The 7,318-nt window shown below is 42.6% G+C and overlaps 1 pseudogene; it reads left to right on the forward strand.

Annotated features, from left to right (window-relative positions):
- Positions 1-5,088: 5,088 nt before the first annotated feature.
- On the forward strand, positions 5,089-6,457 carry LOC103276273 (annotated as a pseudogene).
- The last annotated feature ends 861 nt before the right edge of the window (positions 6,458-7,318 follow it).

Raw genomic sequence — 7,318 nt, forward strand, 5'->3', positions numbered from 1 at the left:
GCCGGGAGCGGCCACTGCACTCCAGTCTGGGTGATAGAGTGAGACTCCAACTTAAAAAAATAATAATAATAATAACAATAATAATTTATGTAAAATGGACCTCATTCCAACATTTTATTTTTGTGGGATTTTATTCTACCTTTTCCAAAGAATGAAAATTTAGAGCGGTCTTTGACTCATTCCTTATCTCAGTTCCTTATGAGTATGTCTGGTCAACCATCCAGCTGTCTACACAACCTTTCTCTCTACCATAATGCGTAGCATTTTCCTAGTAGGGTTAAAGACCCTTGTAAACAGTCAGCATCTTAGCTTGAAAAATCTTTGACTCATCTCATGTCTAATGAGTTTACCTTTACTACTCTAGCCAGTCACTCTGCGACACATCTGGACTTTGTCACATGTGGAAATGCTCCATCTTACAAATCTTAAGCTCTGGGGCATGCTCTTCCTATCCCCTCAAGTTTTCCCAGGCCCTCTCCCCATTACGTGAATCACTTGACTACACTATTATAATTGTCTGTTGTGATACAAGCTGCTAGTTCCCTTCAATATCCATTTCCTCCTTCTTCTGTAAAGGCAGGGTTTCTAATTTTTAGCTGGGCATATAGCTGCCCTTAGAGTAAAGGTTATATTTTCCCACGTCTTTTGCAGATAGTTGTGACTACCTTCTGGCCAGTGGGATGTGAGGGAAAGTGAAGTGTGCAACTTCCAGGTCATGATCTTAAAAGGAGAGAGTATGCCCTTTCATCTTCCCTTCTTTTTCATTCTGCTGCTTGGAGTGTGAACATGACTGCCAGTCATCTTAGACATTGGAGCCAATGACCACCTTCAAGGCATAGTGGTACAACAAGATAGAAAAAGCCTTGATCTCTGACAGCCCCCGCCAGCCCTCAACCTATGTCTGGAGAAACCTACATCACAAATTAGAAATACATGTATTATTTAACTCCTATTTTCTCTGCTTTATGCATCTGAGCCTGTATCCTAATTGAAAATCTCTTGTCTAGGCCGGGCACTGTGGCTCACGCTTGTAATCTTAGTACTTTGGGAGGTTGAGGTGAGAGGATTTCCTGAGCCCAAGGGTTTGAGACCAGCCTGGGCAACTAGGTGAAACCTCATCTCTACAATAAATCAAAAAATTAGCTGGGCATGGTGGTGTGCGCCTGTAGTTCCAACTACTTGGAAGCTGAGGAGGAAGGATCACCTGAGCCCAGCAGGTCGAGGCTGCGGTGGCTGTGAGCTTGCCACTGCACTATAACCTGGGTGACAGAGTGAGACTCTGACTCAAAAAAAAAAAAAGAAAAGAAAAGAAAAGAAAAAGAAAAACGAAAACCTCTTGTCTGTCTTCCCCAGTGAACTGAAGCTTCTTGAGAATGGGTACTATGTCTTAGTCACCATTTATGTTAGTCTAATTCATAACTAACTTGTTAGCCCTGGAGGTGGAACTGGAAACATTAGATTTTTTCCTACAAATGAAAGGACTGAAGAGGCACAAATTCATAGGGTATGGGTAAAACACAAACTTTAGTGCTGCCTCCTGCCTTCCTAGATCCCAGTGAGGCAGGGAGGGGAATGTCCCTAGGCAGAAGGGCAGAAGAACAGAAGCAAACAGGGCAAGTTTCTACCCATACCAACGGCAGAGGAGGGAGGGTGACATCGTCCTGCTGGGCCACAGGTCCTTGATAAAGCCCAGTTACTTCTTATCCTGCCAGTGGAAAGAGTGAACCTTGTCAGCAGATTGAAACCGGCCCAACAGCCAGGTGCATGTCCTGTTGCCTTAGGCTGTGCCATTGGGCTTGCCTTTGTGTGGGGTTAGCAGGTGGAGTTCCGACTCTGGAAAGAATTCAAGCAGGTAGGCTGGGCAGCGTAATAATTACATCAAGAGTGTGCAGGCATTAAGGATCGGGTGGCACAATCACATTAAGTGTGGCCAGACATTCAGGAGCTAGGGCTCCTCAGGCAAAAAATGACTCAGCCATCCTATAAAATATACATATAAAAGCCAATTACACCCTTCCATTAAAAACCTCTTTACTCTAGGCCAAGTTTTTCCTTGTCAGTGAATCTTCTGTCCTGCTGTTATTCATGAATGACCCTAACAGGGAGGGTCTGAAAGAGTGCATGACTTTAAATTGACCTTCAGTCACATTGGCTGACTTAGGTTTTTATAATGTCAAAGGTGCATTTTTATGATCCAATCTGTGGAATGAGGTTAATGAACCGGTACTTCCACACATGGAGCTGAATGTGATTGCTGAGGTGAAGAGGAGGAAGGCTGACCTGTGTCACAGGACCAGGGCACTAGCACTGCTAGCAAAGCCAAAGCACACCCATGCATGTTTTAAATCCAGTGTTGCAAATAAAGCACTTTTATAAACAGAAGCTTATGATGTATTATTGAACTTATTCTTTTACTTTGGATTGTTTAAATTAAAGAATCATTTACTATTGGTTTACCATTAGCTGTTAAAGACTTTAAGGATATGGATAAATAGCAATCAACACCACTGAAATATAATTTAGCCCTGCCATATGAATTCCATAGTGGGCGAAGGAAAGAAGTCATTGTTTCTGCTATACATGCTTAAAAATATGACTTATCCATTCAGTGAAGAAGCTTAGAGGAGTTAATATGAACCCTAATCTCATTTTAATCACAATATATTTCACTAGGCTGGAGGAACTCTCAGGACACTTGAAAAACATTTATTTAACTTGTCTTGCAGTTACAAATACTCATACTCCTCCAGGGCTGTAAGTCAAGTAGGAGAGCCTTCAGAGTTTCAGGGGTGTAGGGGCTGGTACCTGTTTCATTCTGGTACTTGTTTTTGTTCTGTGGGATGGATGTCACAATGGGGTTAGAGACTGCAGTGTTTATAGGATGGTCCACCTTGGTGATGTTTCTTTCATAGTCTCCTCCTAAGGGTGGAAGGGTCATATTTTGTTCAACCCTCTGGGTCAGGGGTAGACTTCCAGTCCAAAGTTAGTCAGGCTGTAGGTTGTTCAGTAGCTTAAAACTTGGCCAAGGATATGCCCAAATTATGATGGTGACCATACTGGGACAAGAGATTTCTTTGTCTTAAGAGACTCAAGAGGGAGATAGTTGGTTGTGAGAACAGGGGCTGTAAATACATACAAAGAGAGGGCAGTCTGCAGATGACACAGACACTCTAAGCCACTAGTACACTGATGTCAAGGAGTAGAGACAGAGCATGTATATCTCCCAGCATGCAGCTGTGTCTTGCCGGTGGTTAATAGATATTCCTAGAGTGGGGTTTCCCAGGAAAGCATATTTGGGAAATACCACATCTGTATCCTCTTCTGGAGAGTCACGCAATGCTTTAGTTTGTTAAAGACTAAGGATTCTACAGTAAGAAGCTTGTCTAACATTAACTTAGTGTTTTCCAGACTTATTGGACAATAGAACACTTACTTGTTAATGTCTTTTGTTACCCTTGTGTTTTATGAAACAAAGTTTAGAATAGGAGCTGGCATGTGTAGGTGGGAGTAAAAGAGGCAGTGGCTCCAGAAACAGAAAGGCAGTTCAGGGTTGCCCAGAAGCTCCTTTACTGAGGAAGTGATGAGAGTGTCTGGTCATGAGATCTGTTGTACACTTTGGTTTTTCTTTTTCTTTTTGATTTGGAGTCTCACTCTGTCGCCCAGGCTGAAGTGCAGTGGCATGCTCATGGCCACCGCAACCTCTACCTGCTGGGCTCAGGCGATCCTTCTGCCTCAGCCTTCCAAGTACCTGGAACTCAGGCATGCGCCATCATGCCCAGCTAATTTTCTGATTGATTGTAGAGACGAGGTCTCACCAAGTTGCCCAGGCTGGTCTCAAACCCCTGGGCTCAGGCAATCCTCTCGCCTTGGCCTCCCAAAGTGCTGAGATTATAGGTTTGAGCCAGCGTGCCTGGCCCTGTTTTATACTTTGAACTGCCTTCTAGTCATTGAATGTCTTGGTACAGCTGCTTTAATATTTTAGAGCTGCCACAATATTTTAGTGTTCCTTATTTCAGTGAGTATTCTTTTTTTGAGTCAGGGTCTCACTCTGCTGCCCAGGCTGGAGTGCAGTGGCACGCTCACAGCCACCGCAACCTTGACCTGCTGTGCTCAGGCAATCCTTCCTCCTCAGCCTTCCAAGCAGCTGGAACTACAGGCGCACGCCACCATGCCTGGCTAATTTTTAGATTTATTATAGAGACAAGGTCTCACCATGTTGCCCAGGCTGGTCTGGATCCCTAGGTTCAGGCAATCCTCTTGCCTCAGCCTCCAAAAGTGCTGGGATTATAGGCGTGAGCCACGGTGCCTGGTTCAGTGAGCATTCTTACCTCAAACCTCCACTAATTGAGATTAATTGGATGGGTCTTTTTTTTTCTTGTAACATAGAGTCTGATGAATGTAACAGGATGTTAGATGTGATTTCCTGGTTGTCTCTCCAGAACACTATGACAGGTGACAGATGTCTACACTTCCTCATGAGATGTTGGATTGCCTGTGCAGCACTTGCTAAGAGACTGTGGAACTGGTATTACCAGCACCTGCCCCTCATGTGCTCTAGGTGAGGAGGAAGAAGGTGAAAAATTCATCTTGGCTGGTATGGTGGCTCACGCTTGTAATCTCAGCACTTTGAGAGGAGAATCACTTGAGGCCAGGAGTTTGAGACCAGCTTAGGTAACAGAGTAAGACCTTGTCTCTACAAAACAAACCAACCAACCAAACAAACAAAAAATCATCATGGGAGTGGGCAGTGAGAATCCTTTGGTGAGAGAGAGCTGTCAGTGTGCTTTCCTGTCAGTGTGCTTTCCTGGAGGATGGGACACAGTGCTCCCACGGGGTCATAAGCCAAGTGAGGGAGCCTTCAGTGTCAGGGGTGCAGGGGCTAGTACCTGTTTCATTCTGATTACAGCTGGCAGAGTGAGGTGAGGAGGTGGTGGGGGAGAAAATGTACTCCCTTAGGGGCAGGGCTAGGTGAACAGTGAGGACTCATGAAAAGATGTAGCATATGGGTTGTCTTGAAAAAGAGGATCTTCTGAAGGGGCAAGGTGAACCCAGCATCAAGTGACTGGAGCTGAACAGTAGGAACCTAGCATGGAGGGGACAGCAGTGGTGGTCAATTGGTGGAGTCCCGGCCCATACAGGCAGCTACAGCAGGTTCCTCAGTTGAAAAGAAGGTTCCTGGTGAGGAAGAAAAGCCAGTAATTGTGTGTGTGCTACAATGAAGCCTGTATTGATGTTCCTGCCTCTTTCCCTTCTTACCACTCCCTCAACCTGGGGAGGATCCAGAGGCAGCCTTGGATATGGGAGGAGGCTTAGACGACATTGAATATGCCTCCCACATCCCCCAATTTGCACCACAGGTTTCCCAGCTAAGGTAAGGTAGGTTCCAACCAGGGGAATAGAGAAGTGGTTTTTGTTTTTTTTGTTTTTTGAGGTCACACTCTATCACTCAGGCTAGAGTGCGGTGTCACAATCATGGCTCACTCCAGCCTTGATCTTCTGGGCTCAAATGATCCTTCCACCTCAGCCTCCCGAGTAGCTGGGGCTACAGACACATGCCATCATGCCAGGCTAATTATAGAACTTTTAATTGGATAAGAATTTGGAAGTTGGCTATTTGACCTGACTAGAATTTTTGCCTAAGGTGACCAAAGGGCTTTTATTATCTGAGAGACTGAAGAATCTAGGAGCCTAGGCCTGGAATGGAGTGGGTTCACACAGTGAACTCTGCAGGTAACACTCATGCTTTGGTTTATTTAATTCTGCTTCCGTGAAGTGGGAATAGAACAAAGCTTAAAAATCAGTTTAAAGCGTTTATACATGTTTACACTGCTTCCTAAGTAACACATGAACTAATTATAACTTAAAAGACTGTGGGCACTTCTAAAACACACACAATTAACACAACCAATTAATAGGCATTCAGTCAATGAACATTTATTAAGCATCTCAGCTGGGTATTGGGGCTACAAGAATGACCAAGAGCTGGTTCCTGCCCTCAAAAAGCATATAATCTTCTCTCCTGGAGGGGCAGCAAGAGAGAAGGGTTAGCTAGGTCGTCCTTGATCAGAAAGGTGATTGGCACTGTGAAAGCCCTGGGGGCCATTGGTAACTGCAGTCAGGCTGTTAGTTGGCAGGATCCTTTACTTTTCAGGACAGATTGGTATGGATGCTTCAGGTGGACAGCTTGCGCCAGAAGGGGTAATGGAAGAAGCTAAACAAAGCTCTTAAAAACGTGGGTGAAATTCTGAAAACTGCAGTCTGTGACTTCACTAATGTGGTAAAAACAACTATTTTGCTGGCTGACATAAATGGCTTCAGTATTGTCAATGAAATCTACAAACAGTATTTCAGGAGTAGTTTTCCTTCTAGAACTGCTTACCAGGTTGCTGCTTTGCCCAAAGGAGGCCGAGTTGAAATTGAAGCAGTAGCTGTCCAAGGATCTCTCATAACAGCATGACTATAAGTGGAACCAGTGTCGTTTAGTCTAGAATTTTTAACATCTTAATTTTTACAATTGATGTAATATCTTTTTTTTAAATTTGAGAAGAAAAAGCATGTCTTTATATCAATGTGAACTACTAGCTGACAATTATCAACTTCTCAAATATGAACTTTAACCTACTTGTGACTGAAGAAATAATTATCCTATGGATGACGTAAGTAACTTGGTCAAGCCAGGACAAAACCAATGGATAGGATCTATATATGACTCCAGTTTGACCAGTTAATTTATATATGTGAAATGAAAGATCATTAATATACTCAAACACTAATGATATGTATTTTCAAGATTTATAAAAATTTAATTATTCAAATTATTCAATTTAATTTTGATATTTATATATTTTTAATATATAAAGAGTAAAGAATCTCTTATGCTTTAGTAAGATAGAAAGAAAACAACAGCATCTCATGGAAGATATAATGATTCATGTCTTAATTTTTACAGTTGATGAAAGTATAAGCTTGACTAAAATATCTGAAGATAGGGCCATACCAAGACATACCATATGATAGGGAAGGTTGAGCATGAATTGAAGAATAGATCATGAATCCAATGTTACAAATTACACTGTATGTATTCATATTACTGGATAGAGGAAAGAGATACTCATTACCTGGTTACTCAGGTAAATTAAAAGGAAATAACATGTAGGAAGATGAGTTATTGTTCCAGTGAAATAACCAAGAGCACACCTAATTCAAACTAATTTAATGATGTGAAATATTTAGTTCTCATGTCAGATATATGATTCTGCTTTTACTTGATTAAAGCATTTAAATATGAATGGTAGAGACCAAGGAGAAAAAAGTGGAC

The sequence above is a fragment of the Carlito syrichta genome, unplaced genomic scaffold (assembly GCF_000164805.1).
Source record: "Carlito syrichta isolate Samal-C Ts95f unplaced genomic scaffold, Tarsius_syrichta-2.0.1 Scaffold316017, whole genome shotgun sequence".
In the NCBI taxonomy this organism is placed as follows: domain Eukaryota; kingdom Metazoa; phylum Chordata; class Mammalia; order Primates; family Tarsiidae; genus Carlito; species Carlito syrichta.